Source organism: Podarcis pityusensis (assembly GCF_964106645.2).
Source record: "Podarcis pityusensis genome assembly, chromosome: 17".
Lineage (NCBI taxonomy): Eukaryota > Metazoa > Chordata > Lepidosauria > Squamata > Lacertidae > Podarcis > Podarcis pityusensis.
Window position 1 is genome coordinate 29,470,721 of NC_138042.1, and position 27,468 is coordinate 29,498,188.

Below are 27,468 nucleotides of genomic sequence, written 5' to 3' on the forward strand. Positions count from 1 at the left end.
ATATTCACAAACATAAAGCATTCTTGAGTGCCACTGCTAATTCTTTGCCCATCTGAAGCTGCTCTGATGTTGCTACGTCCTAAACAGCTTATTACTCGGGGTACATTTATGGGGTTATCTCTTGTGGGTGATATTCAATGAAACATGAACAGACTTCTACTCAAGCAAGCAGCAGGACTTCCTTTTCCTCTCGTTCCCTGCATTAGCTGCACCAGCTTGGATCTGTTTTGGATGGTCTGTCAACACTCCAGAATTCTTAGGGGGAAAGATATGCTTCAAATGTGCCTTGACGTTATTAATGTGTACACAGCCGTATACAAAGCAGCAAGTTCCCTTTTTTTCAGATTCACATGTTCCTTTCCAAAGTTTCTCCCACCTTGATTGGCACCTTCTTCAGACGGAACTCGCAGTGACTTTTTGATGAACTCTGAAAAAAAAGAAATCTATTACACAAGGAGCATGTTATTTCTCTCTTAATATCGTACAGCAGGGCCATTGTGGATGAGTTTGATCCTGTTTTTGTTTGAGTCAAGTTGAGGCCTGCATTCATGGATCGCTAACACAATGGTCTGGAGTGGAATCAAGAAGTGAGCAGAACAGAACCGGAATAAAGAGTCATCAGAAAGAGAAATTGATTGGCCTGGGCAGGAGGGCTTTTATATCTTAATTCTGTGACCAAATCTATCAAAGAAGCATCTTCAAAAAAAACCCAAACCTGCAATTCAGGGAGTGTCTGTTAGGAGAAATAAAGAATTTCTTTCTGCTGCAGCTTTGTGCTCTGACTAGTTGCCCCCATTGTTCTCCATAAGAGGGATAAACCTTTTCTATAGAGTTGGGTCCTCCAGATTCAATTCAAAACTGAACAGAAGTACTGTAAGCAGCAATCTTTGAGATATGCCGGCAAATGAGGTTGTGCAATCCAAACAGTTCAGTAGCAGGGGAGACAACAATTTCAGCTCCTGAGGACCATCTGAGAAAGTTTTTGAGAGCCCTCCAAGTAAATGGGAATGTTTATTTCAATTCTAACCTGCTACTGGGTTTTTAATGAGATCAGAACAATCATAAGACCGAGGTCTGGTACAGGCATAACACGTGGCCCCAGTAAACCATGGCTTGCAATAATAATAATAATAATAATTTATTATTTATACCCTGCCCATCTGGCTGGGCTTCCCCGGCCACTCTGGGCGGCTTCCAGAAGAATATTAAAATACTATAATACATCAAACATTAAAAGCTTCCCAAAACAGGGCTGCCTTCAGATGTCTTCTAAAAGCCTGGTAGTTGTTGTTCTCTTTGACATCTGGTGAGAGGGTGTTCCACAGGGAAGGCGCCACTACCGAGAAGGCCCTCTGCCTGGTTCCCTGTAACTTGGCTTCTCGCAGTGAGGGAACCGCCAGAAGGCCCTCGGTGCTGGATCTCAGTATCCGGGCAGAACGATGGGGGTGGAGACGCTCCTTCAGATATACTGGACCGAGGCCGTTTAGGGCTTTAAAGGTCAGCACCAACACTTTGAATTGTGCTCGGAAACGTCGAGGATGCACAACTTAGAGGAAACAGTGATGTCTCTTTTAAGTCAACTTTGGCATCAACCTTCCCCAGATCTTAACTGAAGCTTGTGATGTGTTAAATACAAACTACACACACACACACACACACACACACACACACACATATGTTTTCTGCTAAAGCTGAATGTGTGTTGTCATGTATGTGCACAAGGCACTGGGAAAGTGGTGAGAGACCAGTAAGATTCTGACTTTTTGTTTAAGAAAAAAGAAAAAGAAGCAAGCTGGGATTATACTCCATTGATTAAACGACAGTACAGTCTCAAACGCCTTGGTTCTCAAGCAAATCTGCTCCTGGATGTTCGAAACTTAGAAGTGGGCGTTCCAGTTTTCGAACGATTTTTGGAAGCTGGACGTCCAGCACGGCTTCTGATTGGCTGCAGGAAGTTCCTGCAGCCAATCAGAAGCCACACCTTGTTTTCAAATAGTTCCAGGAGTCGAATGGACTCCCAGAACACATTCTGTTTGAGAACCAAGGTATGACTATATGCACATCACTAGAAGAAATGAATTCAGAGCTTTAAAAGTACCATTCTAAATAATATAGGAAAAGCAATGATCTATTGGGCTGCGAATGTGTGCCTTTTTTCCTAGCAGTTGCTTCTCCCGCAGCTAGACACATAGCAAAAGGAAATTCTTTCAAATAGATTACAGAAGGAATTAAGAAATTAAGAGTGTTATTCACAAAACGAAGACTAGGAAAGCACCAGGGCCATACAGTTTCCTAGAAAATGATATTAGGGAGATTTATGATTTTGTTCATGAACAGGAAGAATTTAAAGTAGCTTTCTACATGGAAGATTTATTACTATTTATTAGCAGACCGGAAACATCTATGCCAGAATTCATAAAAAACAATTAATAGTTTTGGTAGACAATCTGAATGAATGCCAGCAGGCAAGTGCAGATCACCTGTTTTATATACTAACTGCGGATTTTGTTGGTGCCCAGAGGTCTCAACATATCTAGGCATTTTCCGAGAGATATTTCTCAAATGATTAGATTGAATTTAAATAGATTGATAAAGGAGGTCTCCAGTGATTTGGAAAGACGGGCATCACTTAAATACAGCATTTTTTAGTACAGTTAATAAAATTAAGATGAATATTCTGCAACAGATAAAATATGTACATTTCACTATATTTTCAAGCACTATATTCTTAAACAATTAATTGGCTATTTAGGAAGTTCATTTGAGATAATTATCCACTTAATTTTTCACTTAAGACAACACAGCTAACAACAACAATTTATTATTTATAAACTGCCCACCCAGTGCTTTTTTTCCTTAAAAAAAATGTTTAGGCGTACTTTCATTTTGACTCAAGAAAATCACCATTTTATAGTTCAAATCGGGGGAAATAAATACAGTAAATGGACAAAAGTACAAAGATTCACAAAATGTTTAGGGGGTGTGCATACCCTTGTACCCCCCCAAAAAAAAAAACACTGTGCCCATCTGACTGGGTTGCCCCAAGCCACTCTGGATAGGCTTCCAACAATTATAAAACCATAGTAAAACCTCAAACATTAAAAACTTCCCTATACTGCCCTATACTGAAAGACTGCCTTCAGATGACTTCTGAATCAGAATACTGGAAGGAGGTCTTAATTTGTAAGGAATCTATTAGCACATTTCTTCTTCTAATAATATACACTGGCATGGATAATTTTAGAGTTTGTTCAGCACCCCTCTTTGGGTGGCTAGTGTTGGGGTCTACTACTACTACTACTACTACTACTACTACTAATAATAATAATAATCCTTTGATGCTTTCAGTTTTAGCACCTGGAGAGATCTGGCATATAATGGCTATACAATGGTACCTCGGGTTACATACGCTTCAGGTTACATACACTTCAGGTTACAGACTCCGCTAACCCAGAAATAGCGCTTCAGGTTAAGAACTTTGCTTCAGGATGAGAACAGAAATTGTGCTCCGGCAGCGCGGCAGCAGCAGGAGGCCCCATTAGCTAAAGAGGTGCTTCAGGTTAAGAACAGTTTCAGGTTAAGTACGGACCTCTGGAACGAATTAAGTACTTAACCCGAGGTACCATTGTATATAGGCCCTAAACAAGGCTGTCTTCTAAAGGTTGTATAGTTACTTATCTTCTTGGCTCGCGGGTCACATAACTCCATACCCTCCAAAAACTTCTCTGATGAAAACAGAGACGTCCTAAGGAAAAGCGAGACATTCCAGGATCAAATCAGAAACCAGGACAGCTTCTGTAAATCCGGGACTGTCCCTTGAAAATAGGGACACTTGGTGGATCTGCGTTTGTTTGTTAAGGATTTTTTACTGTTGAACAGAGAACACTGTGACTGGACAGCCAGTAAATGTTGAAAATAAATAAATAAAGCTATCTGGTTTATTTATGTATTTGTTTATTTATTTATTTATTGAAGGCGTTTGTCTTACACACCCAGCGTTTAAGATGCCAAGTTAAAACCTAAACCGCTTTTTCTTGACGGGACCTCAGAAACAATCGTATTTGGCATTTGGACTCTCTCAATTTTTCTGTGCTCTTCTTAAGTGAACAGCACGTAGCTCTCAAAGCTGAAGACGAAACACTGCTGTTTGAAACAGATTTTGGCAGCGATTCCCGAGGATGAAATCTAATCAGGAGAGGCAGATTAAAAATTCAGCGCAAAAGGGCTGCGGGAAGATCATTTCTGGAGAAAATAAGGGACTGTTTCTGAATGTTACTCCTTTGTCCACTTAGAATAAAATCTTGCAGGAAGATGCCTCCCTTGTTAAGCGAACTAAACATCTTTACCTGAAAAGAAAAGGAAGGTAATTAAGGGATGAAATTAAAACAGAAATTAACAGAAAATAATGTGGCACCAAATAAATATTCTGGTCCTCAACCAGTTTGGGCACAATACTTTTTTTAAAAAAAAGTTTTAAGATGGCTGGATGGAACAGAAAGACTTTGCGTGTGGAGGTCCCCAAGCCACCCCTCAAAATAATTCACAAATCACACTTAATTTTTGTTTAAGGTTTTTGGCATAATTTTGGCCACAACTTTATTAAAATACATAATCTATGAGTGGTTGCTTAGGCATTGGTTATGACTATCTGTCCCCCCGCCTGGGACAGAACTGACTTTCCAAACTCCCTCGGAAGCCAGTGAAGGGAAAACAATGTTGGGGATCAGTTGAGCTGAGCGACAGTCCCTCATCGCTCACCCAACCAGCTCCCCAAGGATTGCCAGCCCTGGTCCCATTTCAGGGATTGGACAAAATCGTGGCAAGCCCCAGGACTCCTTTAACAGAATTCCCTTCCAGCACCATTGGAGGGGCAGGCACAGCCTATCCTGACCCCTCCACCACCAATTTTTATAACCAATGCCTAACTGCAACCTTACAAGTTGTGACGAATTGCTAAGTAGTAGGCAAAAACCAAGTGGCACCAGCCAATCAGCCAAATGGACAAAATTCCTACTAGGCCCCTGCCCCAACGGCAGATGACCCCATGACAGGCATAGCAAGGTCAACCGGAACACAGGGCGGGCGGGCGGGCGGGTGATCCGATGCACTCAGCGAAAGAGAAAGCAAAAGCAGAGTGCCCCAATATTTAAAGCCTTTGGTCGCACCCACCCAATTTGCAACATGCAATTTGCCCCGGCAACCCAGTCACCCAATCGTTGCTTCAGGCAATCACCATTAACCTGCCTGGCAACAGAGGGTTGGCCTGGCAGACCCCACCACAACACATGCTCTCATTTTAGGGAGAACACGCTTTCTTAAAATATCAAGCAGACTGAAACAGACAGTAATAGATAAAGTCGTACCTTGGTTTCCGAACGCCTTGTGACTCAAACATTTTGGCTCCCAAACGCTGTAAACCCGGAAGTGAGTGTTCCGGTTGGCGAACATTTTTTTGAAGCCAAACTTACGACGTGGTTTCTGCAGCTTCTGATTGAGTGCAGGAAGCTCCTGCAGCCAATCGGGAGCTGCGCCTTGGTTTTAGAATGTTTTCGGAAGTCAAACGGACTTCCGGAACGGATTCCATTCGAGAACCAAGGTACGATTGTATTTGGAACACCCCAGCCTGTAGCTGATCTCTTCTGATATAGAGAGTGTTGCTTGCCACTGGTTCCCCCCAGAAAGACACAATATTACTGATGTGCTCTCACAGCATTTTTCCTGTTGGTACAGAAAGGAGGCTGTGTGGTCCTGCTAGATAGTCATCCTGCAAGGCCAACCTTTCACCTAATCTCCGGAAGTGCAAAGCAACATGAAGCAGATGATCTTGACTTGGAGGGGGTCAGACGATTGCTGTGGTCAGACCACATCCTGGCTAAAGTTTGGGTTGACTGCAACCTTGCCCTCCTACTTGATTTCTATATGTTAGATTGCTGTTAAAGGCACAGAAACAGGTTCTGGCCCAGTGCTGGATTAAACCCTGTGGAGGCCCCTAGACTGTTGACATATTATCTCCTAAGACTTGCTTGTAATTTTCTTTCAAGATCAAAGTAATATTATTTTGATCCCTTGTTGCAGGGCCCCTTAAAAGGCGTGGGGCCCATAACTCGTTGCCTACTTTGCCTATTTGGTAATCCAGAAGAGAATTTGGATTTGATATCCTGCTTTATCACTACCCGAAGGAGTCCCAAAGCGGCTAACAGTCTCCTTTCCCTTCCTCCCCCACAACAAACACTCTGTGAGGTGAGTGGGGCTGAGAGACTTCAGAGAAGTGTGACTAGCCCAAGGTCACCCAGCAGCTGCATGTGGAGGAGTGGAGACGCGAACCCGGTTCCCCAGATTACGAGTCTACCGCTCTTAACCACTACACAACACTGGCCAGCCTATTGCTGCAGCAGACCGCAGTCTTTACACACGTTTTAAGGGCTTGCATCCATTCCATCTCTTCATTCGCAGCCACAATTTATTTTCTGTTTCCTCAAGTGAGCATTTGGCCTGTGGGAATTGGGCAGACTAATGGAGGCTGAGCATTGACAGACCAGCTTGTCCAAACTTATGCCTCGTTCTGGGCTTCCCAAGCTTTGAAATCTGCTGTCTGAACTGTGCCAGGAATTTCTCTTGCTCTTTTATTTTTTATTTTTTTCATTTTCAGAACAAAAACCAAACAAAGATTCAAATTCAGTAAACAGAGATGTGAGTCAGTGTCTGTGTTTATGATCGCACACAGATTGAATCAGATCCTCTGTAAGGTCACCCAGCAGTGGTGCTGAGCATTTGGGCATGTTTGCGGCTCCCTATTCACCATTCATTGACTTGTAGCATCGGGTGATGACTAGAGTATGTGAATGGGACGTGACAGATGAATCTTCAGAGACAGAAATGAAATAAGAGAGAGATGTGTGAACCCACCCACCAAGGTAACACTGCTAATGTTAATACAACTGAGAACTGTATGTAGGTATTTTTTTGATCCACAACTTTAATTGCTGGCACATGTCCAATATCCAATATAACTCCTAAAATCCTTCTTTGCAACAGAACGCTCTGGGCAGTTATTCCTCTATTTTGGTGTTTTCCAAATTTCTGATGATCTAGAACACAGCTGAACTGCACTGCATGCCAGGGCTTAAGCATATGAGGTGCCAGGGTGCAAAAATCCGCCCAGTGCCCCCCCCCCAGGTTGCCCAGAGTTGCCAAGCGTTTTTTAGGGAGCTGACACCACACTTATCTCTGCTCAGGAAAAGAAAACAGGAAACATAAGTAGCTGAGCAAAGCTGGGTGCCTTGTGGTGTAAGCAGTGTGCGCTGGGCAGGCCTCTCCACAGCCCTACGCCAATCCCAGGCATGCAGGAGGGCGGAGCCTGCCAGCCGCCTCAGCGCCTAGCTGGCTTGCTCGCTCCCGAACTTGCGGCACAGAGCCACCTGCAGTAGAAGAGCCTGCTGTGGTGCTCTGACCATTGGGTGGGCTCTTCCCTGGACTCCAACTCTCAGGCCCCAGACTCTCGGCCTGGCGCCCCTGAGAGCCCCGTGTCTGGCTGCCCCGCACCCCGGCACCTACGGTTAAGACGGCCTTACTGTCAATCTTTCCACTCAAAAATATATGCCTATTGTCTTAACTGTTTCTCATACTGAATTAAAACTTTTTATAAGCTGCCCCATGCCTGCTAGTAAGAGAGAGTAGTAACAACAACAACAACAACAACAACAACAACATTAAGGCATAAACCTCAGTCTCTGAGTGATGAGAGACTCCAGCACTTGTTTAAGGTTTGCCTTCCTTGTCGAAAGTCACTGGAGACTGTGGTGTCTTTAGGATATATGGTTTCATTTGCACATAGATACAACCTGGACATGTTTAGAAAGGCTTACAGCATTAACACTCCAACAGATCTTGCTTCACCCTTTGGTTTTGGGGGAAGGGGACCCCAAAGCCATCGCTCTGGATTCAGCATAGAGCAAGGCAAACCTCTATGTCTGACACCCTTCTGTGGAAATTAAACCCATGTCCAGTTATTCAAAAACTTGACTTGCAGAAACTTACAGCTATATATAATTTAAGACATAATGTTTACATTCACATGCTTGTCCAAGCATGGGCTTACAGTCTCTTCTTCTAACTTCCAAACAAGTGTATTTTCCTCTCTTTCCAGAGCTCAGCACTTTCAGTCTTCTGTATCTCAATAGGCCATGCCTTGCAGCTCCTAGGAGAGATTTCCACTTTCACCTTCTCCTGCAGCTTTGCTCTCTTTCTTTCAAGCAGAGAAGAAGCACTCCAACACTCCATTCAACTTAGCAGTGTTCACAGTGGATTCAAAAACACAGCCATCTTGCTTCACATAAAATGGAGTCTCTACTTCACTAGATACCTCCCATGTGACCAACATTAGACAATCACATGAGAACTACTAAAGAACTCTCTAGAATTCAGTTACTAACCAATCAAATTTAAACACATAGTAATGTATTCAAGCATTTACAATTTCAGTGAATTAAATTACTATACCTCACATGAGTGTTGATATGAAATTTAGATAGACAGTGCCCCAGTATGGAATGCTTTGCACTTCCTTACAATGGATTGCTTTTGCCATTTTACTGCCTGTTCATTTAGAGATCCCTTTGGAGGTCTTCACAATTACTTTTCGTTTTAACCACCACGAAAATGTGGTACATCATATCAAGGAGAGGAAGAGCAAGAAAAAAAGGTATTAGGACCATTATTTTATCAAAAATCGCAAAGTGTAGGCCAGATGTTCATTCACAATTATCAACTCTGGATATTGCCCAAATTATGAAACAAAAGAGGGGGTGCATTCAGCCCTTGCAAACCTTATGAGCTTAGTGTAGGTCCAGCTTCTATCTCAGTTATTTCGTTTAGTAGCTTTATATTTAGAAGCTTTATATTTGGACTTTTGGTTCTTTTAATGCATTCAATTTTTATTTGTATTTTCTTCAATGGAAAATATTCTTTTTTCTTGCTCATTGTGCTGCTTTTAATGTGGATCTAAATTGCAACTTGGGTTTCAGTTCCATTGGTGATGTTTTAATTTGATATTCTGCAACATTCTACTTGACGTTTTAAGATAGGCCATAAACCGCTTAGAGATTTTTATTTTGAAAATATGAAATGGCATGGCAATGATTTAAAGAATGCTTTAGATTTTGTGTCTCTTTTCTGTTAAAAGTGATTAACACGGGGACAGAACAAAGACCAAAAATGGAGGTTGAAATCAGCCAACAACAGGCAAATAATGTTGGTGAAGCACACCTCTAGCATTTCACCTTATTATTTATGATTTATGTACAGGCATTTGTTGCACTTTTATCCCACTTTCCTTCCGAGGAGCTCTAAGTGGTGTGCTCTTCGTTTTATCCTCCCAACAACCCTGTGACATAGGTTAGGCTGATAATTAGTGACTGGCCCCAGATCACTCTGTGGTCTTCACAGCTGGACGTCCCTATTTTCATTGGAGAAATGCTGGAGGGGGTGGAACCCTGGTCTCCCAGATCCTATTCTGACACTCTAAACACAACACCATACTGACTCTCAGACTAATAGGTGGTACCCAAATAAACATGTGGGCACATAGTCAACAGCCTGATACGGAGTCAGATTCTGGGTCTATCTAGCTCAGTGTCGTCTACAATGATTGGAAGTGGCACTCTCCAAGGTATCAGACTGTGAATGTTCCCAGCCCTAGCTAGAGATGCAGGGAATGGAACCTAGGACCCCGACTTGGCCACAGTGATCCATGCGACGGTCACCTCCAGGCTTGACTAGTGTAATTCGCTCTACGTGGGACTGCCCTTGAAGCTGTCCCAGAAACTCCAGCGGGTGCAGAATGCTGCAGCGAGGCTCCTCACGGGGTCTCTGCCATGGGAGCATATTCACCCAGTTCTTTTCAAGCTGCACTGACTCCCGGTGGAGTACAGGGTCAGATTTAAGGTGCTGGTTTTGACCTTTAAAGTCCTTCACGGCCTAGGACCCTCGTACCTACGGGACCACCTCTCCCAGGGAGAGCCTCAAGGTCCATAAATAGCAACACCCTAGTGGTCCCGGGCCCTAAGGAAGTTAGATTAGCTTCAACCAGAGCCAGGGCCTTTTCAACACTGGCAGAACGCTCTGCCTCATGAGACCAGGGCCCTGCAGGATCTGATTTCTTTCCACAGGGCCTGTAAGACAGAGTTGTTCCGCCTGGCCTCTGGCTTGGAGCCAATTTGATTCCCTCCCCCTCTTTCTTTTTTCTTTCTCCTCCTGTGATGAGGCTGCATTAATGTTGTATTTTAATCTTGTTTTTAAGTTGTATTCATTCAACTTGTTTTTATTATTGCTTGTTAGCCGCCCTGAGCCCGGCCTTGGCTGGGGAGGGCGGGGTATAAATAAAAATTATTATTATTATTATCATAGTGTGGGTGGGGATGGCTTGGCCCCTACCAGACCAGTGCTGCCATGCTGTCTCTGCCCCCCAACATGCACACGCGGAGTGCAAGACATGAGGAATTCTGCTGTATGAGAAATGCTAGTGTTGTTTATTCTCTGGATAGTCTACCTTGGATTGGAGGATGGAGACATGATTTCCATTTGGAACTGTGATAGCACCCAACAGGAGTCACTATGTAGGTCCTTTGTTGAACTAAGGTTCCAACAGATGCTCTCAGCATACTTAGAGTATACTTAGAGGGGGATACCTCAGAATTCCCCATGTGGATTGCAAATGCATTCTACACAAAATGTTATCATTTATTCTTAACTGGTTCTCAGGCCGATCCACCCCAGGAAGTGACAGTCGAACACTTAGCTGATAAATATCTACACACCTGGTAGCCAAATTTGCTCTGGCATCTAAGAAGCTCCATTCCAGCTATGCTAATGCTTTCTAATTTTAAAACTTTATGCTGTAAATTTTTCATGCTGTAAACTTTTATAGGTTACCTTGTGTGATTTCAGAGGAAAGCCTGGCTCTTGCCCTCTGCTGTTCACTGTCAAGGCCTTGGGCTATACACAATAAATTAATTAATTGACTAATTGACCAAAGAGGAGTCAGCACCGTTCCATACCCCATCCCAAAAGTGCTCCCTCACTTTCAAGCAATGGGAGGATAAGGAGGAGACATAATACTTTTGTAGTTGCCCAAGTCTGAAAACATTGCTTCTTTTAAAAATACGGTACCATCCACACAGGATTTTGTGATGGGTTGCTGAGATAGATGTATCAAGAAGGAATAACAACACCCGGCTCAGTGGTTCAGGCAAAAGAATTTTTTCTTCTACTTCTTCTTTGATTACAATATCTTGCAGTGTTGTTTCTGGTTCACTGCTTAACATTCCCTCAGCTGCACACTTGTAATTAAATCCATGCATTGTGTGCCAGAGACATCCCCCGCTCTCTTTCTTTCTTTCTTTCTTTCTTTCTTTCTTTCTTTCTTACAATGCATGCATCTCCCATCTTCCCACTCCATCCAATTCCTCATTCAGCTCAGCAATGGGTGACTTTCCGTCAACCTCCTAATCACTGTCCTGCCCCGTGCTAAAAAAGGAAACACGAGATCCATAAGTCTTGCTTCCTAACAGATTTCTTTTTTTCCCCAGAGAACTGACAAGAGTTATAGATTCCCACTTTGATGAGTCAAAAGACTCAGGTCCCCCCCTCCGTCTCATCTGCCTTTCTAGCTGCACCACGTTTGACTGGCAGTGTGTCCTGTTTATAAATCTTTAACGAGGTTTCTGCATTCGCTTCCCAAACCTTGAACTCCAAATCCAAAGGAGACCGCGCTCGGATTCATTAAAGCAGCTGCCGCTCTTTTCAAAGCACTTGCTTCCCTCTCTTCGCATAGTTTCATTCTGCATCGCCTTTCCTCCCATTTCACTTGGCCCTACCTACCTATCACTTTCAAATTAATCAGCTCCCCCATTATCAGTTCACACTCTCCATTGTTTTCCTTGCCACCACCCCAAAATTGATGCTTCGGATGCAAGTTGGAACCAAGACTTCCAGATTTTCCGTTGATTGTCTGGGAAGAAGACGGACGTGGCTGCATTATTTTTAATTAACTGCTCCGTGACACAGAAGTCGACGATATGTCTTTGCCATACAGCGCGAGTCAACTATGATTAACCAAGCTCCTGACATATATGAACTAGGCCAACACCAGGAACCCCTGGAAGATGATCTCACGCTGATATGGCATTTGGAGTCATGGACCAATAACCCAGCATCAGCTGTCATCTTCAACGCTGGAGCCTGGGATTCACGGGGGTTATGCGGCAGTAAAGAACTGTAGGTAACTCACCACTGCTGAGAATAATTGAGCAATAGTTTCACAGCAGGATGAGTCCTGATGTGTTCCTTGTGAAATTATATACTTTTAACCTGGAAAAAAATATATAATTTGGAAGCGAATGGTTTTCTGCCTTACACACACACACACACACACACACACACACACAAACTTCTCCTTCTCCCTCTTCTGGTAATAGCTAGAGAGTTGCTTTTCCTTTCCAGTCTGCAAAAGGGCCGTGGCTGAAAGATACAGTGGCCACCCATAAATATTGGGGGGGAGAAACCCGCAATGGGTGCAACCTCTGCAGTTAGATTGGTGTGCAGGGCGCTTGGTGATTTCTCTGCAAAATAGCAGTCTTGTGTACATTTCCGACTCTATTGAAATATAGAAGAGGAAGCAATCAACCCTGAATGGGAACAGAACATTTTCTACAGAGAGGTTATGAAGGTTGACATCCATCTGAATAAATGTTATGGGGCAAGGCAAGGGAAGAAAGACCCAGGAGAATTATGGGTATGATAATTTGGCCTCCATTGGTTCTAGAATAAAATGTTGGGTGTATGCAGACTGTTTTCTATATCACAAATATATCTGACAAATGTCTCCCAAAAAGATTTCATGATCTCCCTAGACAGCATATTCCATTACTTATGTACTTTTCAGTTAAAATACTTTCCCTCCTAATGTTCAACCTAAACTCTTTGTTCTTAGCCAATCCTCTGCAAATATGGATGTCGGAGGTTTTTTTTTCTTTTAAACTTCCTTTTCCATTTTTGAAATATTTCCCTTCCCTTTGCTTTCGCTTCTAAATGAAATGGAAGCAAAGGGAAGGCAAAGGTTTCAAACGTTTCTTCAGTCAACATGCTGTTTAGATCTAGTAATAATAATAACAACAACAACTTACAAGATTTCACGGCCCTTTCAAGGCAGTTTGCAAGACTCTCAAGAACTCATACAAATAATAATAAAAAAATACAACTATAATTGAACCATTTAAAAACCATAACATTACTTATTGTTTATTATTGTCACTGTTGAGAAATAACATATGGCAGTATTTTATCAACTTTTAAAAGTCCCGAAAACAACTAGTACCAACAGAAAATGCTAAATATTCTTTTTTTATATATAATAATTTTTATTCAATTTTAACATATAAATTATAGTACATGCCACAAAACTTCATCTTTTAAACAATCTTTTTTTGGACTTCCATCAGCTCCTCTGATGATCCACCGTTTTAACCACTTCTTATGCATTTCTTAAAATCATATTACCTTTAAGTGTCTTCACTAACCATCCTCCCCCTTATCCACTTTTGCAATAATTCCAGTAATACTCCTCACAAAACTTCTTGCAATCCTACAAACGTAGTCTGATCATCACAAATACTTTTCAAATAGTCTGCAAATTTACTCCAGTCTTCTGTGAATCTCTGGTCCCGCCGGTTTCGAATCCTTCCTGTTAATTTATCCAGTTCTGCATAGTCCATTAATTTCATCCTCCATTCTTCTTTCGTTGGTAATTCTTCTTGCTTCCATTTTTGGGCCAATAACGTTCTTGCTGCTGCTGTTGTGTATAAAAACAGCTTACATTCCTTTCTATATATATCACTTCCTACAATGCCCAGTAAAAATGCTTCTGGTTTCTTTATAAATGTATATTTCAACATTTTTTTCATCTCATTATATATCATCTCCCAGAAGCTTTTCACCTTTTTACATTCCCACCACATGTGATAAAATGTCCCTTCTTTTTCTTTACATTTCCAACATTTATTGTTTACTTTATGAAAATGCTAAATATTCTTAGTATTATCTATTACCATGCATTATTGTTGTTGATATCGTGCTCTCCAATCACATTTCCACACACTCCCTTCAACTGGGCCCCTCAACCCTGTCCCTGCATTGAGCCCCCAACTCCTGCAGCCGAGCTGATGCCAAATGTCTTGCTCTGCTTTCCTTTGGGCCACATCAATGAGGCCAAGTGGGGGGGGGGGTCTTGTCATCTGGGCATCCCAGGACCTCCATTTACATTGCCCAGGCTTGCGCCCTGGGGAGGTCACTTCAGTGCTGAAAACACAGCAGTTTGACTTCATCCCTGGAGGCGCACACCACTGTCTCTCGAGACAGACGGATGGCAGCACAAATTCTGGACCAGCCACAGCTTTCTAAAAAGGCTTTAAAAAATAAGGTAGGTTCCAGACAACTGGTATTGTAACCCTTCATCCTGATTGCCTTGTGGGGAGAGAATAGACATCAGCTGCATATTGAGCATCCCTTCTTCTTTTTTCTTTTTGTGAGGACATTGGATGACAGTGTGCCAAACAAATGTGGTCCCTGCACTTTCTAATGCATTTTCTAGTGCTTATCACAAAATTTTGGGAGGCAGAGTGGCTTTGTTGCACAACAGCTCCAAATCAAATGAATCTGCCTGTATGTCATTGACTCCAACTCAAAAATAATGACAGTCTGGAAACATGTTTTATAACTTGGGTTAACATGAGCTTGACCAAACTGCAGGAGGCAGTGGAAGACAGGAGTGCCTGGTGTGTTCTGGTCCATGGGGTCACGAAGAGTCGGACACGACTAAACGACTAAACAACAACATTAAAAACACCTTTGTAGACCAACATCAACACTCCATCTCATTCAACATCTTTTCTATTGCCACCTAGTGTTTCAAAAGAAATACGTAGGACCACAGCCCAATAATGGTCTAATTTGTTCTTAATTTATCACTCTCTACTTTCAGTAGTCCAAAATGTATGCCCAGCACTTTCAGAGTACAGTACTGTTTCATCCCATTGGAAAATTATAGGAGATTTCCTTCTGCCACAAACAACCAGGTTAAGATTGTACACTCATTTTATAAGTGAAAATTGCACACATTTGACTTCTGCGTTGCAAGAGGCAGTTAATACTTTAAGGAAATATATATATGTAGCGAACATTCTATTTCAAAAGGAACATAAATGGTTTGCCCCACAGTGCAGTCATTTGGGAGGATTAAGAACAAATCATTTGGATGTGCAGATCTGAATATGATTTATGGATCATATTTTTGGACGTTTCTCTTGCTTATCATTCAGAAGCATGTAAACGTGGAGGCTCGGGAAATCGTGCAAAGCAGGGGGGAGAGAAAGCAGAAACATAAAGCAATTGATATTTAGATTCTTCATTATTGATGTGAGAGTGAGTGAGATTGCTTTGATATCTGAGTCATATAACGTCCATGTCACACAAACAACAGGGAGGGGGGGAGGAAGGAGAAACAGTTAATCATATAATGTGGAAATCTTTCTGAAATTCATATAGTTATTTCTTATCCAAAACACATTGTTTTAAAGCATTTGTTGACTACAAATACATGCAATGTGTTTCCAGGCATCTGTATTCCTGTACAGTGGTACCTCAGGTTAAATACTTAATTCATTCCGGAGGTCCGTTCTTAACCTGAAACTGTTCTTAACCCGAAGCACCACTTTGGCTAATGGGACCTCCTGCTGCTGTTGCGCCGCTGGAGCGTGATATCTGTTCTTATCCTGAAACAAAGTTCTTAACCCGAGGTACTATTTCTGGGTTAGCAGAGTCTGTAACCTGAAGCGTATGTAACCTGAAGCGTATGTAACCTGAGGTACCACTGTATAGCAGGCTTCCTCAACCTCAGCCCTCCAGATGTTTTTGGCCTACAACTCCCATGATCCCTAGCTATCAGGACCAGTGGTCAGGGATGATGGGAATTGTAGTCTCAAAACATCTGGAGGGCCGAGGTTGAGGAAGCCTGCTGTATAGCAACAGCTAGACCATATGCAGGACAAGTTGAGAAATAGGGAATGGTTCTAATTTTAGGGAAGGGTCGTAGCTCAATAGTAGAACATCTGCTCTGCGTGCACAAGCTTCCAGATTCAACCACTGGCATCTCCTAGTATGTCCCCTGTCTGAAACTCTGAAGAACTGCTTCTAGTCACTATAGATAACACTGAGCTAGATTGACTGGTGGACTGACTGAGGGAGCTTTCCAGGTTTCCCATTATGACCAAGGCATGGCTTCCCCCAAACATAGCCACCTTATGTCGCTTTCTCTCTCCCACCAGTAATATATAATAATGCAAGACGGTGATGGTGGTGGTGGTGATGATTTTATTTTATTATTTGTATGCTGCCATCTGACTGTTGTCCCAGCCACTCTGGGCAGCTCCCAACAGAGTATTAAAAACACAATAAAACATCAAACATTAAAAACTTCCCTAAACAGGGCTGCCTTCAGATGTCTTCTAAAAGTCAAACAGTTGTTTATTTCCTTGACATCTGATGGGAGGGCGTTCCACAGAGCAGGTGCCACTACTGAGAAGGCCCTCTGCCTGGTTCCCTGTAACCTCACTTCTCACAGTGAGGGAACTGCCAGAAGGCCCTCAGAGCTGGACCTCAGTGTCTGGGCTGAACAATGGGGGTGGAGACGCTCTTTCAGGTATACTGGGCTGAGGCCGTTTAGGGCTTTAAAGATCAACACCAACACTTTGAATTGTGCTCGGAAATGTAGTGGTAGCCAATGTAGATCCTTTAAGATCGGTGTTATATGGGCTCGGCAGCCACTCTCAGCCACCAGTCTAGCAGCTGCATTCGGAATTAATTGTAGTTACCGAGTCACCTTCAAAGGTAGCCCCACGTAGAGCACAATGTAGTAGTCCAAGAGGGAGATAACCAGAGCATGTTCCACTCTGGTGAAAGTGCACAAGCAGGTAGGGTCTCAGTTGGCGTACCAGATAAGACGTATGATGCAACATCACCATGCTGACAGCTTCCTAAATCCTGCAGGCATCAACCGATGAAGCAGAATTAGGGTGGGGAAACCAGAATGAGGTTGGGGCAACATGACGTCAGGTCACACATTTTGCATTACTAAATCTTAGAGGACTAAGCAATAGTGCAACCATAATGTGTTGTTCTGGCCAGGAGTCTTGAACAAAGGGCAGGTGCTTTTTAAACATTTCTATCCAGTGCCATTTTTCTAGGAAAAGAGGTACCATGAACTCACCATGAACTTCTCCTTTGTTATCTTAGAATGGCAATGGTGCCCACCTGAGAGGGGCCGGAGCTGAGCTCCAGTGAGCTCTGGCTGGGGGGAAAGCAACACGTTTATGTCCTACGTTTCTTGTGTAATAGAATCTGGTTTGGCACATATATGGTTTCCCAAGGAGTCAAGAGACAGCACCTCCACCATGTAAATCCTGGCTAGTTGACTGGTTGACATAGAAAATGACAGCTTCTTTCCATGGTGGACTATTCAGACAGCACCATTAGCTATGAAATAACAAGCATCAGCCTTGGCTTTCGGTACACTGAATGTTTTGTAGATAAGGGATCATCAGCTAATCAGAAAGCTAAACTTTTCGTTCAGAAAACAACAGCACAAAACATATCCTATGAAATGTCTGTTCACTGAATTTTCCACCAACCATTTATTTTGGAGACCTACTTACAAATATATCCCCATGACAATGAAAGGAAGCTGTTGTCTGAGAAATCTGCAAAAACCTGCTATTGATGAAAAGAGTTTCAAATGTGCATAAGCTAAAATTCCTTTTGCCAGTAGTGTGTGGGTCATATCTAGGTCAGTAGTGTGCAGCAAAATCTGTGTGTGTGCGTGTGTGCGCGCACACACACACACACACACACAGAGAATACTTCAGTATTCTCCATCCTTTATCCTCTAACGGTACACTAGAGGCTGACATTTAATACCCTGAGGATATAGATGTTTGGAAGCTGGTTATTGTAACAAAGGAAGCCATCCAAACTCTACAAGACCAAATGGATCAGATAAAGCTGACACCAAGATAAATCTGTTTTACATCCCTTCTTACAAAAGTTTTGCTAATCTTAAGTAGTTTTAGCTTTTCCAGAGCAAAAATTGAGGGAAAATACCATACATTAAGGTAAGCAGCAAACGTGCAGTCAGCCAACATCTTGCCCCAATTTATAATCACCAAAAGTATAACACACAAGTCAAAAACTATTGTGTTTCCCTGAAATATTGGATGGTCTTCATTAAATGCAGAAACATCTAAAAGGGGAGAGAGGGAGAGAGCAGCTGACTGCAAGGACATGAACTTCCACATTAAGGCAGAGCAGGAATACTGTAGGACTCCAACTCCCATCAGCCTCAGCCAGCATGGCAAACAATCAAGGATGATGGGAGTTGTAGTTCAACAACAGATTCCTTCATCCCAGTCGTAATGGCCTGCAGTCAATAGGTGAACTTCACACCATGCATGCATATCCTTATCTCCCCATTTTCTCCTAGTTGTCATTTCCCTCCCAGACTCCTGCCTCTCATTTTATTCTCTTCCTATCACATTTCTGGGCCACTTTCCTAGGTCACGGTTCCATTTATCTTCTTTCGTAAGGTCTCAAAAGCTTCAGCCAATACTAACCAGAGACCAGTTTTTTGTGCTGAATATATGCTATATGGTAATTTATGGACCTAATAGGTATTTAAAGCCATTTGCACATGCAGAATGCAGGCAACGTATATCTAGAAATGAGCAAACCAGTGATATTTTAGGGAGCAGGCTAGCAGGCGGAGCCCATTACTTACATCATAGGAGCCTACACAACACAAAACTCTGTTGCTGTATGTAGGTTTTATTTTATTTGTTTTTTATCTTATATTTTGGAAATGTACATCCAGTTTTTTTCTTTAATTTTTTGGGGGGCCCCAAGAGAGTGGGGCTCTAAGCTATAGCTTGTTCGGCTTATACGTAAATCTGGTACTAGAGAAGGCATGAAGAAGTCATGGGATGTTCCCTCGCAGAAGCTGCAGTGGTGACGGCTGCCACCGATTAGGACAAATACCTGCTCATCCTCCACCCTGAGCTCAGCAGCGGTGTCCCTGGAGCAGAAATAGGGACATTCCAGGATCAAATCAGAAGCCAAGATGGCTTTCATAATTCCGGGACTGTTCCCGGAAAATCGGGACTCTTGGAAGGTATGCTATCAGTAGCAGGTGTTGCTTTCATTGCTGCCTCCACCATAGAATTCCTCAGAGCATTAAAAAAATAAAATAAATTGAGGTTTTGTTCACTGCAGAGCTGCCTTCGAGTCTTTCATAGATACGCATTCATCTGTCAACCAGTCAAAGGCTGCGGTCCTATTAGGCATTGACATCAAGTAGCCCAGTATTCCCAGTAGTGATGTATGGAAGTGAGAACTGGACCATAAAGAAGGCTGATCATCAAATAATTGATGCTTTTGAATTATGGTGCTGGAGGAGACTCTTGAGAGTCCCATGGACTGCAAGAAGATCAAACCTATCCATTCTTAAGGAAATCAGCCCTGAGTGCTCACTGGAAGGACAGATCCTGAAGCTGAGACTCCAATACTTTGGCCACCTCATGAGAAGAGAAGACTGCCTGGAAAAGACCCTGATGTTGGGAAAGATGGAGGGCACAAGGAGAAGGGGACAACAGAGGATGAGATGGTTGGACAGTGTTTTCGAAGCTACCAGCATGAGTTTGACCAAACGGCAGGAGGCAGTGGAAGACAAGAGTGCCTGGTGTGCTCTGGTCCATGGGGTCACGAAAAGTCGGACACAACTAAACAACAACAAGCCCATGTTCAGGTTTGCAGCCTAGATCTTTTCAGTATGCCAGATTTCTGCTGCCAGCTTGGACTTTCATACAGGAGCCCAAAGCACTTGCTTGTACAGATGGCCAAAAGCAACCCTCATGAGATGGATGGCTTGAAGAAATATACAACAGGCACGAGGTGCGAAATGTTAAACATTCTACCTGAAGGGAAGGACAGGAGTGAGAGAGAAAATATGCTCTATCTCGGGCGTCTTTGGTGTGTGTTTCTCTTCTCTCCTCCACCCTTTCTGCCTTCATGCATCGCAGATAGAAAGAAAAAGCCCTCATTGCTGCCAATGAATGATACATTTACTTTAGACTCTTTTGTATGTCAACTGTTCATGCCTCAGGTACTTAACCTTTATTTTAAAAACATAGTTCGGAGCCTAGCCTCGGAGGTGGAAGGGGGGGAGGTAGTATTCTTAGAAATGCTTCACTCAACAAAGGCACTATTATGAGGAGGTGCAATGGCAAGAGGCTGAATGGTATTCATTGTTTCTGGTTTCAGAGCCTCCATACATCTCCTGCCTGTCAAAGGCAGATACTGTGTTCATAAAGCAAAGTCTGCCTGCAAAGAGATCTCTGCCCTGTGCCAGAGACACCACAATATGCAAGAAAATTCAGCTGGGGAGAGAAAGGTCCTTATTAACTAAGAAGCTAGGCAAGTCAATCACCCTCTGCTGTTTTTGTTAATTATAATAATAATAATAATTCATGAGTCAATATTATCATTAGCATCACCATCATCATCTGTATAGAGCAGTGCCTCCCAAACTTGGGTCTCCAGCTGTTTTGGGACTACAGTTCTCATCATCCCTGACCACTGGTCCTGCTTGCTAGGGATGATGGGAGTTGTAGTCCAAAAACAGCTGGAGGGCCGAGTTTGGGGATGCCTGAGATAGAGCTTTAGAACAGTAAGCTTTCACAGACCACGAACAAACCTTGAACCAGTGGGGTATACTAAGGTCACATCCACACCATACAGAGATGGGTGTCACCTGCAGATTGACTCCAAATCTCCTGCTGACAGCTCCCAGAAGCTTCATATAGATGTTAAATAGCATGAGGTACAAGATAAGATGCAGGAGAACTCCTATGGTGCTGAACAACACAACTTTCTGGAAATGGTGTTGGACGTAAGAGCAGAATCACGGAAGCATGTTGCCCTCAAACCTGACCTCTCTGAGATGCTCCAAAAGGATACTCTGGTTAACAGTATCAAAAGCCACTGAGAAGTCAAGGAGTTTGATCAGGGTTGTGCTCCCTCCATCACTCTCCGAAGAAATGTGACTATCAGGACAACCAATGTGGTTTCAGTGCCATGACCAGGCCTGAAGCCAGACTGGAATGGGTCCAAGTAATGAGCTTCTTCCAAGCATACCTAGAATCATAGAATCATAGAATCATAGAGCTGGAAGAGACCACAAGGGCCATTGAGTCCAACCCCCTGCCAAGCAGGAAACACCATCAGAGCATTCCTGACATATGGTTGTCAAGTCTCTGCTTAAAGACCTCCAAAGAAGGAGACTCCACCACACTCCTTGGCAGCAAATTCCACTGTCGAACAGCTCTTACTGTCAGGAAGTTCTTCCTAATGTTTAGGTGGAATCTTCTTTCTTGTAGTTTGGATCCATTGCTCCATGTCCGCTTCTCTGGAGCAGCAGAAAACAACCTTTCTCCCTCCTCTATGTGACATCCTTTTATATATTTGAACATGGCTATCATATCACCCCTTAACCTCCTCTTCTCCAGGCTAAACATGCCCAGCTCCCTCCAGGCTAAACATGCCCAGTTCCTCATAAGGCATCGTTTCCAGGCCTTTGACCATTTTGGTTGCCCTTCTCTGGACACGTTCCAGTTTGTCAGTGTCCTTCTTGAACTGTGGTGCCCAGAACTGGACACAGTACTCCAGGTGAGGTCTGACCAGAGCAGAATACAGTGGCACTATTACTTCCCTTGATCTAGATGCTATACTCCTATTGATGCAGCCCAGAATTGCATTGGCTTTTTTAGCTGCCGCGTCACACTGTTGGCTCATGTCAAGTTTGTGGTCAACCAAGACTCCTAGATCCTTTTCACATGTACTGCTCTCAAGCCACCTGAAGCTGCTACCACCACCACTCTCCAGCAGCCAACCTACATGTTCCACAGCGATGGTGAGGGCACTTGTGGGTTATCACATTGACGGCTCTACGCATCTCACTGCTCTACAGTGCGACGAGTTCTGTGACAGGAGTGTTAGTCATGTTAGCCAGAAAATGCCCCAGAGCATTCAGGAATCCATCAGAACCCATAAGTCTCTGAGGAATGGACCACGTCAATGGGTCCCCCAGCCCAGCAGAGTGCAGTTGCCATGTTCAGCCCAAACTAGTGGATGTACCATCACTATTCTCTAAAACACAAGGAAGGGGGAAACCCCACAAAGGAAATAATTCCTTGTGTAAAAGAGAGTGGGAAACCTGTAGTTTGCCAGAGACTCCCATCCGTCAATGGTCAGGGCTTATGAGAACTGTAGTCCAACATCTGGAGGGCCATCAATTAATGTAATTAACTAATTAATTCACCAGTCACTTAACCTTTAAGAGCCCAGTGGTCAGTTTTGATGCTCTCACCACTGCAGCCTGAGTTCGTTCCTCTTCTCCATTAAAATAATAATAATCAAATCATACAGTTATTCCACACACTTGGCCCATTGTAGATTCTTTGCCTTCCCACTTCCCAAAAGAACCTAAATTGTACATATGCATTTATTACAGTTAGGAGTTGCTTCATACAAACCATAAATATAGCGAATGAGTAGGTTAACTACCCCCTGTGCAATTTCACTGTGGTTTCAAGAGGTTCAGATATCAGGCAAGAATAACTAAACACAGTTAATTTGTGGGCTGATCTAATTTTTAACACAGGATCCTAATCCAATAATAATAATAATAATAATAATAATAATAATAATACGGGCTCCTTTATTCCAAGAGATATTGCTGTCCCTCAGTAACCTCTTTGTAGCATTTCTTTAAATGCCTTCAGCCTCAGTAAATTACAGTGCTAAAAAAACCACACACACACACACATATATATATATATATATGCATATGCGTATGTGGGGGGGGGGTGGTTCACCAGCAGCAGCACCATGACCAACGCTACAACCACCAGCAATGTACCCTGCCATAGAATAAGGTGTGATGAAAATCCCTGTACAGGCTGAACTGTACTTCCCTAATCAAATGGGTGTAACAGATGGCTGCTGGAGCAAGCCATCACAATGGAAATATCTGCAGTTCTCATGGTAACGGATTCTGCCAGGTCTGAGGGATTTGCTGTTTTCCAGGACATCTGAGCTGCAATCTCTTTCGAGCTGTCTAGCAGTCTCAGCCTCGCTCTCTCAGCGTGATGGAGATAGAGTTGAAAGGTGGAGCCTGATTTTGCATTCCAACTGTGATTAAAGACACAAAAGCGCTCCCCGTTGCAGGAATCAATACTGGGGCTGCATATTCATTATAATGTTATCTAGAACCTCATTAGCTGGTTGGGCAGAATATAAGCAAGGAAATTATCATATGCAGTCTTCTGCGGGCAAAAGAAAAGAAAAGAAAAGAAAGGTAAGAAAAGGAAGAGGAGGAGGAAGGAAGGAAGGAAGGAGGGGGGAGAAAACAAAGAGAGGAATGGAAAAGCACACATATGGGGAATTAGGATGCATGAGACGTAGCCTCTTAATAAAGATATGGAGCAATATTAAAACTAGCAGTTGTTTCCATCTCGTGGCGGCATGTCAAGATTACTTAGCAGAGGAGGATGAAACATCTGGCCTGAGAAGAAAGGAGGGGGGAAGATGTCAAATTTCCAAAGCATTCTATAAAATCTATGAAAGGAGGAGTGCGGGGGGGGGGGCAGATAAACAACTGTGCCTCTTAATATTAAGCAAGGGCCTGTGACAGGCAGCTTCATAACATGCCCGCAATCAGGAAACGAGTTTTCTAAGAAGGTGTGTGTTTGCCTGCAAAGATAATGGGCTTTAATTCCTGGCTTTTTAAGCCCATGGAATTCTGTTTCTTGGTGTTCTACTCTCAGGTCCTAAGCGCGTCTAGGACAAGGTGCCGTGGGGAAACTTCAAACCAAACATCCACATATATTTGTATTAAAATCCCAATCAGTTTCGAGACATCAAGAGGTGCGTGTGAGTCCCCTTTGGTATGTTACCTGCTGGAAGCCATGCAGAGAGGCTGAATCACAGCTGCCTGGTCCTCTTGAGTGTGTGGAGCCCAAAGATCAGATAATGTCGAATAATTCAGCCAGACCTGCATACAAAGAAGGCCATTCTTAGCGGATAAGCCAGAGAACATGAACAGAAAAGCGAGTGGAAAGGCCTACAGGCTATAGAGAGTAAACATGATGTCCCCCTCCAAGTGTTGTGGACTACAATTCCTATCATGCCTGACCATAGGCCATGCTGGCTGTCGCTGACAGGAACTGTGGTCTATATCTGAGGGGGACTTCCTTCGCTACCCTTGCTACAAGGTCTGCTGATCTGCCACCTCGCCATAGCTGTCAACCGTCCCTTATTTAGCGGGAAAGTCCCTTATCCCAGCACCGTGTCCCGCTGCTGTCCCTTATTGATGATGTCCCTTAAATTTCCCATGTTTCAAAGGAAGCAGCTCCTCTCCCTCCCTGCCTGCCTGCCAGGGAGGAGGGAGGCTCCAACTGTGTTGCTTGGATGCATGCTCACCCAATAAGGAGTCTAAGAACGACTGGGGGGTGGAGCTTGCATGCCTTGTGTCGTTCAAATTGGCCACGTTGCCTGGGGACTCGCCTTTGCTCAGCGCTTCCCAGCGGAGAAGTGACAGTGGTTTTCCTTGCTGCATCCCCTTTGCCGGGTTGCTGCGCTGTGGGAACCACCGCTTGAGGTTTCGTTTGGCTGCTGGCTGGGCTTTCTGCCTTTGACTCGGAGGGGCTCAGAAGTCGAACATACTGTGCTCTGAAAATCCCTTCTTTTGGCTGCTGATCCCTTATTTCCAAGGCTGCTGGTTCCTTATTTTCAAATCTGTAAGTTGACAGCTATGCGCCTCGCCCTTGAAGGGCCAATAACATTAGACACCTACATTATTCAGAGTCCAAGCGTCAGTTTTCCAGAAGGATGCAAATGGAAATGTCTTTCCTGAAAATGCACCATAGGGAGCAATGCATGAATATTGCTAAGGAACCTGTTCTACTCAGGGATTACCTTCCGTAGTAGTACCTTCCGTAGTTCTGCTTGCTCAAGTCTTTCTTCAACACAACCGCTAAAAGGCACCTGAACTCCCTGGCATTGCTCTTTCCACACACACTGTGGCAATGAACACTTTGCTAATGAATGAATGAATGGAATCTTTATTGCTAAAAGCTATAAGCCATCACAGTTGGTCACAATGCGTAGAATACAAATAACTGATTTAAAACTCAACAACAACAGCAAAGCAAACATACAAAAATACAAAAATCACACCTGCATAAGTTAAGCACTTAATATCATAGCACCTGGACTCTCCAACACATTTTAATTTTATTTATCGTATTTATTTATAACCCCCTTTCCGATAAACTACATTCGAAGTAGTTAATGAGGTAAACAAGACAACAGCAAAATCAATAAAAGGAATTAAAAAGTAGGCCGCAGCAATATAACATAGCAGACAACAAACAATAAAAGCCGGCCCTGCCAGGGTGGGGAAGCTGCAATCCTATGCACACTTAGAATGAACATAGTGGGCCTTACTTGGGAGTAAAGATGTCTAGCTAATCGTGCATCTGAAGGTGGAAAAACGAGAGAGCTTGCCAAGTCGGTACACAGGAGAACAGTTGTGAGAGGGAAAGCACCTCAAAAGAGCAGGACACAAAAGTTGGAGGCAACTCTGGTGTCCCATGAAGCCAAATTGTTCATTATAACTCCATGCATGTTGAGGTTAAGAACTTCTCCAGGAACTATAGACCAAAACAAGATTAGGATCAAGATTCTTCGAAATGTAATGCACAGTACAAACAGGTCACATCCACACATTCAAAGCACTTCTTTATACAGTGGTACCTCGGGTTAAGTACTTAATTCGTTCCGGAGGTCCGCTCTTAACCTGAAACTGTTCTTAACCTGAAGCAGCACTTTAGCTAATGGGGCCTCCTGCTGCCACCGTGCCGCCAGAGCCCGATTTCTGTTCTTATCCTGAAGCAAAGTTCTTAACCTGGAGCACTATTTCTGGGTTAGCGGAGTGTGTAACCTGAAGCGTATGTAACCCGAGGTACCACTGTACTGCTTCAACAGTCCTCACTACCCTCAAAGAATCCTGGGAACTGTAGTTTTCTAAGGGGACTGAGTGGTGCTAGGAGACCCCTTACAGGGCTACAGTTCCCAGCACCCTTAACAAATGACAGTTCCCATGATTCTTGGGTGGATGGGAGGAGCCATGGCTGTTAGTGGCATATGGGTGCTTTAAATATGACCACATCCTGTAGCAAACTTTCACGGTCCAAATATCTTTAGACCGAATGAACCAGCATGTGGTTATCCTGAACGCTCAAACCCATGCAGACCGTAAAAAGAATTTTTGGAAAAATTGAAAAAGAAAGGAAACAAAATTGAGATTTTAAAGGTCTGCTTTCAGTACCTGGCAAACGTTGCTATAGAGTTGTGAACTCTGAAACTCATAGAGCAATAATAAAGAATTCCTCTGTATTATTGCCAAGCTTGCCAAGTCAGGCTGTTGATCCATGTAGCTCTGTAGTGTTGACACTAACTGGCTGCGATTCTTCCGGGTTTCAGATAGTGGGTATCTTCAGTCCTACTTGAACATGCCAAGGATTGAACTCCATGGTCCTCTAGCACTGAGCTTCAGCCCTGATCTCACCAGGCAATTATGATGAAAAGGGAAGCCCTCGCAGGACAGAGGCATCTCTTTAATAGTCAACCACTGCTGTCACCTCAGTGACATCCCTGGCTTTGAAGATGAAGACACACTTCAGAGCTATGGGATTTCTTGAGAGAAGGAAAATGATGTATGGAAGTGAAGTCACTCGCTGGTACGGCCAGTTATGCTCAATTGCGTGCACCCCACTCACTTCTTATAGATCTATAGCCAGATCCTGCACTGCTAGCACCAAGCTTCTAATTCAAGATACTTCATACAACTGTTCAAGGTGAAGTGAGTGAGAGCGTAAGAGGCTAGTATTTTTAACTAGCCCTTTGTGCGATATAGATCCTAAAATTAGTTGCAACTTCCAGCAGCTCACACTGGATTTTCCTGTGTGCCAGTGGCATAGGCACCATTCTGGGAGGGAGCAAGAGACACATACGCAGTCAATCAATCAATCAATCATTTTTTATTGATTACAGCCAATGGCCATCAACAATACATTTCATTTTTAAATTTGTATACCGCCCTTCATCTGAAGATCACAGGGCGATTCACAATGTAAAACTACAAAATCAGAAAACCATAGAAGCCAACTTTAGGGGGGAGGGCATGGGTGCTTGGGCCGTAGCTGTCAACCTTCCCTTTTTTTGTGGGAAATTCCCTTATTCCAGCACCGT